Source organism: Pieris napi, chromosome 16 (assembly GCF_905475465.1).
Source record: "Pieris napi chromosome 16, ilPieNapi1.2, whole genome shotgun sequence".
NCBI classification, from domain to species: Eukaryota; Metazoa; Arthropoda; class Insecta; order Lepidoptera; family Pieridae; genus Pieris; species Pieris napi.
This window is the reverse complement of record NC_062249.1, coordinates 10,594,425-10,606,445: the sequence shown is the minus strand read 5'-3', so window position 1 is coordinate 10,606,445 and position 12,021 is coordinate 10,594,425. Positions and strand designations below refer to the sequence as shown.

Below are 12,021 nucleotides of genomic sequence, written 5' to 3'. Positions count from 1 at the left end.
TTTCCCAATATGGAAGGAATTCTGAACACTTTAAAAAGATTTACATTGTACTTCTTACGTAGTAAAAGCAGCTCAACGCGCCCTTATAATAAATGACTTTTCTTTCAAACAAGGATTAAGCCTGGGGTGTCGGAAAAGTTTAGAAAAAACGTATAATAAACGGTTATCCTTTGAGGGATTTTCCTCTGTGGCACTCGTACTTTGAAGATTCATAATATACAGTGTAAACTTATTAAATAGCGCAATTACTAGCGTTATTAACTTATATGGAAAGAATCTTTACATTAACTTAATGTTCTAACCCCTGGATGGGGCAGAGAGCGTCCACAGTAAGTGTACATGGCGGTCTTGGCCAGGTTGTCATTCGCAAGTCAAAGTCCGGCTTTCTTTGGCTCATCTGTAACTGTACGTCGCTAGGTTTAGTTGAGACGGCCACGCTGCTTAGTAATCGGGGCACATAGTTTTGATTTTAAATTAACTAAAGCCGAGTTATTTTTACGTTTGAGGTATTTTAATGTTGAATTTAGTGTCACAGATTATTGTTTAACAGGTCGGCATTACAGCAAAATGTTAAATGCTAACTATTAGGTTTTTATCGATATTATCACAGCTGACGGCAATATGTCGTGATTAAAAAATCGCTAAATGCAAGCAAATTCTCAACACGCACCATTCGAAAAATCTATACTAAAGCCATAAAGCTTGAGATGTTTGTTCGACTTTACAATTTAAAAGTCCGTGACGGCAAATTTTCTTTTAACGTACACTAACCTTGAAAATAAAAAAGTCAATCACGAATATTTACTTTGGAACAAAATCGTCCTTGACATTATTTAATTTCAGTACATAATATATTGATTGGAGGAGAAATAAAAAACTGCAAAAAAATAATGGATGTCATGAGATATTTTCGACTATATTGGACAATTTCGAGATATCCTGCATCGACTCCGTGGCGCAACGGTAGCGCGTCTGACTCCAGATCAGAAGGTTGCGTGTTCAAATCACGTCGGGGTCATTCATATTTTATTTTTATGTGTCATTTAATTTATAGATAAAACTACTTTGTATACGAACGTGTTATTTAATTTTCTTATCTAAAACGATAAGATACCATAATGTTTCGCCACATCAAGAAGACAATTATTTGGTTCACCAAATTGTTATTGAAATATCCAATTCAATTCAAAATATAATCTGACTTTAGTAGAATTTCATTTGAGTCCGTCACCTTAATAGCGATGTTGCCAACTTCCTAATTACTATCAAACTTCTTATAAATCGAAATAGCAAATTGACGAGAAAGATATTAATAGATGCAAACCACATTTTTGTGGTAAGTCGATCGCTTACTCCCGGACAGTGATCAGCCATTCAAAACAAATTAAATAACACCTAAGAGCTCGTTTGTGGTCACGGTTAACTTGTATCCGACTTCTGCGAAAGTTTAATCATATATAATAATTCGAGAATCTACATCTGATCCTTCGTTTATTTTAAAAAATCAATTTTGGCCATTGCTATCTACACCGCCATAATAATATCCGTTTTTTATATCTATATATAAATACTATATATAGAATTTTTTGCATATTTTAAACACTGGTTATATTAGTGCCGAGGACTATTCTAAAAGATAGACCCTTTAACCACAAGTAATACTAAAACGAATAGCAACAAATAAGATTGAAATGGTGTTCGGGTAAATCTTGTACTAGGAACACTTTTACCGGTACCAGAAACGCTTTGACTTTATTTGAACAATGAAAGATACGTTACAACCGAAATAGATAGTTTATATATTAATTATTATAAAATTTAATTTGTATTTTTTTAAGTAATCTCAACCACTATTTCACAATGAGTATAATAAAATATTAATTTATATATTTCATCATTACTATTGATATATTTTTTGCTATGAAACACATACGTCCAAATTATGAGATAAATTGCTCATTATAAATGAGTTTACCAAAAGATACCTGAATTTATATGTGATATGGCATCTTTAAATCAAATTACATATATTATTTAAAACGTAATTTGCAAAACCTGATAATAAAATTGATTAATAAGTTCACACTGTACTTTCTGTAAATAAAAAGCAATGATAAAAGGCTTACCTCCTTTTTTATTTATGTACATTGTGAGTTTAACACTCGCTTATTATATAAACATACACCGTAGTCTTAGCTCTTGGAAGAGATAATTTATAATATTTTTACCGAACACCGAAGTTTCGCAATCAAAAATGAAGAATCACGTACCCAATAATGTTGACTCTCGGAAAATGTTTACGTAACAATTATCAACGGTTCACGCTCACGAATTCACTTAAATTATTATTTACCGATACCACCAGTACACTCGTGGGTCGTGACAAAACTATTGATTAATTTGTAATTAATTATACATTTTGTTTTAGTTAACCTCAATAGTCAAAATAAATCTTAATTTGTAGGTTTAGTTGAAAGCACTTTATATATTATCAGTTATCAGTATATTTTGCTTGGTGACAAATATAAACGGAAGGTGTGATGAATTCTGTGGAAACGGACATGTCTTAGAAACAAAAATCAACCTGCCTAAAGACAATTTTTTATTTATTTATTTACACTTCGTCGCAGTAACACAGAACAATCAAAATAATTAAATAAAAACTAGGGCTGGCACTATCGCTTCGGAGTGATCTCTTCCAAGCAACCACTGTGAAAAAAAAGGCTTTTTTAAGCTATCGCGGAATATGCTTTAAAGGAGTTTTAGTATATCCATCACGCTAAATCACATGTATCTCACATACATACCTTCACTTTGACACCAATACCCAATACAGCTGAATTAGGTTAGGTATAATTTTTTCCTTTTGTAAATAAATGTATGAACCTTTTTTTATATATTATGTTTTCCATCTTTAATATAATTGTTTATTTAAATTAATTAGCTGATTGATTACAAAAGAGAACATGAAACTGTTGTTCGTTTATCTCAATGTACTAGGCATTCAGAAATTATAAGGAAGTGGATATAAAATATACCTCTTTAAATCGGAAATATTATAACTTTCAACTTTATATTTAAAATAGATAAGTGGTCTGTGGCTTGAATCATTCCCATCACTGGAACAAATTGTATTATTTTACGCTTCAAGAGACAATTGGTTTGTCGGTTACAGTGGTGGATTACAGATTAAATTTAGATGATTTTTGGTTTCCATTATTTTTACAATAAGTCCATAAACTTACGTTATAGACGTAACATAAGATTGAATTAGTTAGAGATATTCATCTTTTACGTTTCTTTATTTGTAATACTAGCACCGCGCACCATATCTTTGAATCCACATGCACACGCAAAAAATCATCAAAATCAAGAAAAATCTCATCTTTAATTATTTGATACCAAAACATTATATTAATATGCTTATGTATTGTTATATATTATACATGTTACTCATCGTTTAAAATTTTCCTAAACTTCCACAAATATTTCAAGATCAAAATAACCCAAATCTGTCCAGCAATTCCCGAGTTTTATCGAGACATACGGACGAATTTGACTTAGAGAAACTTTCCTTCAAGAAAAGAACTTACCAATGCTTAAAATGCCGGTTACGCACTCGAGCCCTTTGGCATTGAGAGAGTCATTAACATTTGGGTTAAAATAACAAATTTACGGTGATAGCGAATAATGCCCAGTAATCTACGGATTGACAAGGCAAAAACGGCTAAGCGACTTGTAATATGATTCTGGTTGTTTATACTGGATACTTATTCGCGCAGATTTCTCCTTAGTATGTAATAGAGGTGAGAATACTCACTTACCATAATATTGACAAACTTATTATTATTACTTATTAAACTGAAGAGTGATTGAACTTAGAAATCAGTTTGTATTTAATTTTATTTGTCACATTACGTTACAACCGAAATAACGCTGAAGAAAAACTAGTAGCTTATGTACCTAATAAAATTATAAATAATATTTGTATTTTTAGGAAACCCAAAACTACTTACCAATGACGAAAATTATTACAATATCGCTGACTAAAATAAAATATTCATTTATTTATTTCATCATTTTTATATCATTTAAAGGCCGGCAACGCACTTGCGAGGCCTCTGGCATTGAGAGTGTAAATGGACGGCGATATCACTTAACATCAGATGAGCCTCCTGTCTGCTCTACTCATTCTGCAACCCATATCTTGTGCTCTGATTTTTTTTTTAAATTCTTTATATTAACATTTATGTTAGGTATGTGATAGGCGTTATTTACTTATTTTTCGAGTTTAATTACGAAAAATTGTATAAATAAATATCCACCGCCGTCAGGACAGTCGAGTTCTGATATTTTCACGCGAATAAGGATTTCTTAAGTCTGATAACGAGCAAAAACGCGACATCTCTATAAGTCGATCGGACGCTGATCATTAGGGCTGCTTCGTAATTGATTCGCGCCTATTAAATATGTCCGATAATTGGTTCAATTCTGTTGTTTTTGTACATCCTTTATTCAATTTTAAACGGACCTAAATAATTTCCGTTAACGTTCTGCATTCCAAATTTTTAAAATGTCACTAAAACTGTTGACCATAATGATTACGACAAACGGGAGAGTTTCAATGTCTCATAACCCACTGGTTTATGGGGCATGGGTAAAGTGACCATTTATTCATTGACGCAAAACGGGACATTGGTTTAATTTAGGTCAAAAAATAAGATTGATTCTTATTTTTTTTAAGTTATTTATTTAGAAAAAGTTAGTTGGCATAAAAGTTACGAATCTCAAAATATAGGTACCCAAAATGTTTAGTTATATTTATACTTATCAGAAGAACAATTTTGTTCTTCTAACAAATTGTTTTGATATATCTGGTAACGATTTCAAATAAGAATGAAGCTCTTGGGAAGTTTTTTTATATTCTGCTGTTTAAATTTTCGCGCGCTTTCTTAAAACGGGACTATTTTGCGTCCCACGGTTAATTTTGGGGACACCGGGACTCGTAATTGAAAAAAGGGACACTCCCGTTCAAAACGGGACGTCTGGTCACGTTAGGCATGGGGTAGACACTAGTCAGTTTTATAAACAGCTATATGAACAGAGCTCAATCATTGACTTTTGGGTCAAAATCATAGTGCTTTCCTTACAATGTCCGCCTTCACTGTTCGTGTATGATTTACATGACACCCGTTTAATTACGCATGCGCATTTTACGATTTATAACTAACGTTGTAGAGTCACCAGTCAAATTGTCACAGTGACACTTACCAGACCGTATGTCTGTCTCTTTTCATCACAGCGGGAACTCAATTTTGAAGAAAGAGACAAGAGAGTACTATAGTCAAAGTACAATTAGAATGTTTTGACGTGACAACGTCTTATAATTCGATAGAGCCGGCTGCACGCACGAAAAAACATGACGCATGCGGCGTTACCTCGCTCTGAGGCGTTCAATTTAAGGCTTGAGGCACAATCGGCCTCCGCGTTCGGCAGCGTTCGACATCTTTATCGTATATATCGTATTATATCTATTATATTGTAATCGATCAATTCAATTGTGATTTCCATTTACCTACTCTATATCCATACAAAATATCTATCAAACAATAAAATTAAAATTTTCTTTTGAAAAATGCAAGCATTCCATCAGTATTTTCTTATGACGTTGTCACGTTCAAATATCGACAGTAAACCGACTTTACAGACAACCGATTTTTTTAAATAACATATTCCCTTTAAGATTTATGTGAGTTTTAGCATAAAGTGTCGTATTAAGTACAAAATACAGTAATTATTGTATATCGATGATGTATTCCTGTGTGACAGGTGTAGGACCGGTCAGTCGCTCTCTCGGCGGACCGCTTTAGGAGATGCTTTTTGTTCGCTGCCTTTCTTTAGCAACTGGTCTTGCGTTGATATATCGTTTAATTCAATATCACTATTCTACAGTCATACGCGGATTTATGTACGCAATAAGAGAAGTATTTTTACTTGTAACAGCATAATTTCTGCATAATAACAACTTAACTGAGAAAGAAAATTCTATCAGAAAAAATGGTCGCATAAAAAATGTAATTCAAGTTTTTGAATGCGTGCCACTGGTGTGAACAGTGACTATGGTGCAAGCTTCACAATATTTGTATTCAGAGACGCCTAAAGTCTAACTTGACTTACTTAGTCTACATCAAGTTTATACCAAGTACAGATACCGGCAAACATCTGGAACAAATGTCCTTGCCTGCGCAGAAGCGACTTTTCGGGGCGGCGGTGGTGCGCGGCGGCGGGAGAGTCACGTGTCGATCGCGTGATTGGTAAATCAGTTAACGTTTGTGTCCCGCGCTACGTCTGCGTATGTGTATGATGTGCAAACTTTCTCCTTATACATAAACTGACAGTTTTTTTTTTTGCAGTTTCAGATTATATTGTTTTTGCAATGAATACTTTATTACACTCTTTATCTGGCTTCACAGATTACTAAAGAAAGTTTTCTATGTAATTATACCAAAACCAATAGAAGTCAACATAGCGTTTGACAAGATCAATATTACTAATATCAATTATATAAACTTGTTGGCGATTTGGCCCTGACTTATACTCTTGTCTCGACTTGTCTCAACTTCGACCACAGTGTTTCTGAGTCTCAAACCTACTGCCTTATATTGTAAACAACTTTTCTAATTTAATAGTTTTCGGAATTTTAATGTAAAGTTAATTCCTCTATCTTCCTTTAAATTTCTTCTGTACAAACATTACCTGTCCACATCGTATCCCTAACTTTAATAATACCTACTAACCGACGTGAGACTGATCTTAAATGAAATTAAAATGATTCATGTGCACTTTTTATTATTATTAGTATTATTTTTTTAATGTATCCTTTATTAGTTTAGTTTGTTTTTTTTGTTCCTGTTTAGTTTCTTTTTCTTTACACTTTTTGCCTACCTTATGTAATTTAATACATTTTCATTTTTCTTTTCTCACCATAGCGATAAGGCCGCCAGTTGCCTTTCCTTTACTTGTAATTTTGTTAAATTTTTATATCATAGAGCAACAAAGTGTAAATAAATAAATACATTTATTTTAAAGATATTTGTAAATACCTAAGCCAATGCCTTTAAATTTGTATTAGTCCTTTCCATACTGTACTTTTCGATTCCAATTCCAAGAATTTAGTTGCGTCAGAAAAACAACATCGATTCTTTTATAAAGTCCTTATGGTTTACTCATTCATTATTCATTAATTAATTTCTTCGTAACTTCTTCACATAACTTAAATACTTGTTATACAATTACAATTTTGAACGTTTTCATATTTTTTTCTTAAACCAATCACGTAATTTGCACTCCTTCAATACAAAAAGTAATGTAACCAAATTGAACTGACTTCAAACACTAGTAAACATTATTTATCTAGACATCTTATATTATTAAGATTTTATTTACAATCTATATATATAACAATGAAACCCGTTTTCCGTTGTCACGACATAACATGAAAATGGCTTGACCGATTTGTCCGATTTTTTTTTATAATATACCTTGAAGTACGAGGATGGTTAAAAGTTTCTGACGCAACTAAATTCTTGGAATTGGAATCGAAAAGTACAGTATGGAAAGGACTAATACAAATTTAAAGGCATTGGCTTAGGTATTTACAAATATCTTTAAAATAAATGTATTTATTTATTTACACTTTGTTGCTCTATGATATAAAAATTAAAAAAAATTGAGTGAAAAAGTCTAAAAACAACACTTTTCTATATTCCCATACAAAATATTCGTAATAATACTTAAAACTCAATTTGAACTTTAATACCTTAGCATAAAGTTCAAGTGTTAGTAGAGGGGTTCCGGGAAGGTAAATTTTTATTTTTTGACATAATGTATTTGTTGTCTTATCAATTTTCTTTTTTTTATCTTACTAGCTAGACCGGTGTCCCGAATAGCAGAATAAGTATTTTAAACAAATAAAGAATCGACTGTTAGGCGGTACGATGTTCGCCAGGCCTAGCTGGCTGGTCTTATATAAAAACTAGACAATTACAACAAAACTGAGTTGTATCTCAAAAAGGTTGTTGCACTAAGACATTAAGCATAATATATTTTTATAATGAGTATATCAAGAAATAAAGCAATGGGAGTAAATGAAACTAATAAAATGTTATTTAGTATTTTTTTCTTCAAATGTTCATAATGAAGCTTTTGCGGTTTATTTTTCTTGCTATCTGGTAAAATAATCCAAAAATATACCTTGATTAAACAACCATACCTAGCCTGATAACTAACCCTTTATTCATTATATTCCTTTGGTAGTTAAAGAGCAATAGCTATGTTGTTATGTTGCTAATTATAGCATTCTAAAGACTAGATAATAATAATAAAGACTAAATTATCCATAAATTGTAAATTTAGCTCATTATATTTCGCATATTAATAAAATTCATGTTCATGACCGCGAAAACAAAGTATTATAACGATATGGTTTGTTATGTTAAACAAAGCATGAGAAATTAAATATACATATCTATACTAATATTATAAAAAGCAAAGGTTTGTATGTAAGTATGTTTGTAACGAATTGGCTCAAAAAGTACTGAACCGATTTCAAGTATTCTTTCACCATTTCAATGATTAATATAGACTAATTTTAATTGCAAGAAAAATTTAGAAAGCCAACTAAAACTACAACAATGTGGGTATCATGGTGTAAAAAACACTACAAATCCAAGCGATAAGCTGTGGTGGCGGTCTTGATAGTTATTACACAATAATATTAGTCACACATTTAAAAAGATGCATTCTATATGAGACAGTTTTTTTATCTTTAGATTTTTAATTTAATTATAATAATGTGCTACTTCTTCCGTGAGTACTTAAAATATCAAAGTTAAATTAAAAAAGTCTATATCGTGAGCGGTTAAGAATGTCGACTTTTATAGTCCACATCAAAGCGAACCGCTTCGAGCCCCGAATTCCTCAGAAACAGACATTGTTCCAACTGCATAGCGCTACTGATGAACGATATAATATCTGACATTAAATTCAGACGAAATGCAACAAAAACGCCGGTGAATTATTTTATACTTTGAGTTTCGACAGGCTCAAAATTGTCTTTCAAAGAAAGAGCGTGTTTTGCTTTCATATGTTCAAAACACTTTGAAAAGGATATATAGAAATTGCAAATAAAATACAGGAAATATTAACTGAATTGTTCATGCGTTACTTGAGTAATACTATAGAAATAAATCCGTATTTTAACCGGCATCAAAAGTCTTGATAACTGTGATTTACTCATAATAATATTCTATACCTATTATTATATTAAATTAATTTTTTAGCAAAGGGGTTTTTATTGGTGAAAATAGGTGATCAATGCTATTACGTTTATTACTTCATAATCAGTTCAGTTAGTAGTCAATTGTCAACTGTTAGTAGTGTATAAATTACACTGTTAGCTACCTGTGTCCTTTGGCTAACTGGAGTCATCATATTTAAGTAGGCAGTACAAATTATCACCAAAGATAATCAAAAACCTTATTTGCTACCACATAATCCGACCAAGATAAATGGAACAACATTGTAACACTGTAGCAACCAAGAGGCCATAAAAGAAACAGAGGTAGGAAATTTAAAAGGTGGGCCGATGTAATCATGGAAATGGCTGGAAAGACTAAGACCTGGACGAGATTGGTATACAATAAAGAAAAATGGAGGAAAATGGGGGGGGGGGCTTTGCCTACACAGAATCGGTTATCGTAGATTAATAAAAACTATATTCATAATGTACATATATATTTTGTATTATAGAGCTATATTTTATAAAGCTATAAATAATCCACCGTAAAACGTCACCATGTTCTAGAGCTAGAAGACCGGCAGTAGCTTTAGACAGAAGATGAGTAGATGCTTCCAATGGGAAGTCACTCCACATGACAGCACCACAGAAAAAATTTGCTCATAGCCTTGGGGCTGATTGCAAATAAACGCAAAAAAAAAAAAAAAAAAAAATAATCCGACCAAGACTACTAGCGAACTGTGGAATCGATTTCCGCTGGAGTTCTGGCAGATACGACTTCCAATTATTTGAAAAGAGAGCATAGTCAAAGGCCGGCATCGCACTGAAATGGGTAATCATGGGCTGCGATGATTGTTCTTTATGGGCTAGGTCCGTTTGGCCCCTATTCTATAAAAGGATGACGGAGATGTGCAGAAGCATTTCTTGGGGATAGAAAAGGAATAAAAAGGATGAATTGTTTTTTTACCCCTTGTCAATTGTTACAAATTACATCAGATCAATATCTCAAGAAAGCTAATTAGTGAAGGTGTATTTATGTTGGATATGGGTGTGCATTCCGCGTGGATTTCATTAAGATAAGTGTTGTGCGATTGCCACGCCCAGTACTCGCAGCGTTCCTATTCTCATATAGATAATATACTACTTAAAATATATATTTAAAGTTCTCAGTATCCATGCAAGTATTAACAAACCTCAGGCGGTTCTAATTTTAAATTTAGAACTCTATTTCCTTACTTCTAACATTCTCTATTTTACACTCCATTTTAATTGTTTTGCATGAAAGGGATAGTTTATATAATATTATTGTTTTTGGTCAAGTATTCAACGTAATTTTTGCATACTTTTGGATATTTATAGCTATTAAATTCAATAAAAATAGAAGTAAAAAATATGATTATTTTCGATTCAATTTGACTATATTTTACTGAAAAAAAGTCTAATACTTTTATTTCAGTAACATTAAATAACATAACATTATTTTAAAAAATATTGGTTGTTTGTAAAGTAGGTTTACGATCGAGATGTTTACGTGATAACGTCTTATTGGTGATATAAGTTTTTGGGAAGTAAGGAATTAATGAAGATAACAATTTTTTCAAATTTTAAATTACATCTATCGTTTTATTCACACTTTTGATGATAAATTTCGGGTGTAAAATGACAAGTTTACTTATTCGACTATGATATACATTTTTCTTCATCATTCACGGAATGACTGGCAGCGCTCGAGATGAGACGGGAGATCGGTCCGTCTCTCTCTCGTTATACCTGCGATCGCGCTCGTGAGGTTTTGGTGTGACACAAGTTTCTGAACATGTCACCCGACTAAAACGATTTTAAAGACGTTAATCACGTCAAAATTTAGAGTTATGCCACAGTTTTGTAATATTTGTAAACACACGGTTTCAATTATTTATTTGTTAAAAAATAGAAATGTATATTGTGCAATTGTTATATGTTTAAAATTAAGACCTAGAACCAGACTCTCGCGCAACACTGGGTGTGTCCTACACACCAACGCAATTACGCAGATAGTGATTTGCAATTATTATGCTTAAACCTAATTATTACTTTCATTAATATTAACCATTATGCTTATTTTACCATAAGTGTAACTAGTACTGTTAGTTACGAGTATATGTACTATGGTAGGTTATTTTTCCGGCAAAACGATTAAAACGTTCGATTAAAAGATTATTTATTTTCGTCAAAAAAAAAATAGTGCCTACCTAGTACACGGAAAGAGTTTGCCAATTCTCTAGGCTGGGAATAACAATTAAATGCTTCTGTTTTGTAACCATTTGTCCAAACAAACCCACTCTTCAGCTTTACAATATTACGTAGATAAGTTTTTAACTGAATATACAAATTTCTTAGTAAAGATACATGTATACGATCCCGGATATTAAATGAGAAGATACCGTCACGTGCCATGTCGTCTCATTGTCCTTTGGCCCCGTAAGAAAATACGTGATCAAAGGGACAAGAGTTACATGGCGTTTTAGCTGAGAGAGATTTTAGACTTTAGAGATTTTCTTGAATTAATAATAATAATAAAGCCGTTTTTATTTCATGACAAAAAAACAAATTTTATACACAGCTTAAATTATTTTACATTTTCATACATTTTTTTTTCTTATGCATGTTATTCTATATTCCAGCTTCCTTCAGTCGATCGGAGCCCCTTCACGGGTAAAGGCCTCCTCCAGCTATTTCCAACT

The 12,021-nt window shown here is 32.2% G+C and overlaps 2 protein-coding genes and 1 non-coding gene across 3 annotated transcripts in view; 2 read left to right on the top strand and 1 right to left on the bottom strand.

The window, feature by feature from the left end:
• The window catches only part of LOC125057094 (solute carrier family 22 member 1-like), a 35,044-nt gene extending 32,659 nt beyond the window's left edge, over positions 1 to 2,385 (bottom strand). The window contains exon 1 of the mRNA XM_047660568.1: positions 2,271 to 2,385. The gene's annotated coding sequence lies outside the window, so the exon portion shown is untranslated. The remainder of the gene's footprint in view (positions 1 to 2,270) is intronic.
• The window catches only part of LOC125057091 (protein prickle-like), a 289,973-nt gene that overhangs the window by 46,452 nt on the left and 231,500 nt on the right, over positions 1 to 12,021 (top strand). The gene's annotated exons all lie outside the window — the stretch shown is intronic.
• On the top strand, positions 947 to 1,018 carry Trnaw-cca. Its single transcript has one exon. It is a non-coding gene; the product is annotated as a tRNA-Trp (tRNA).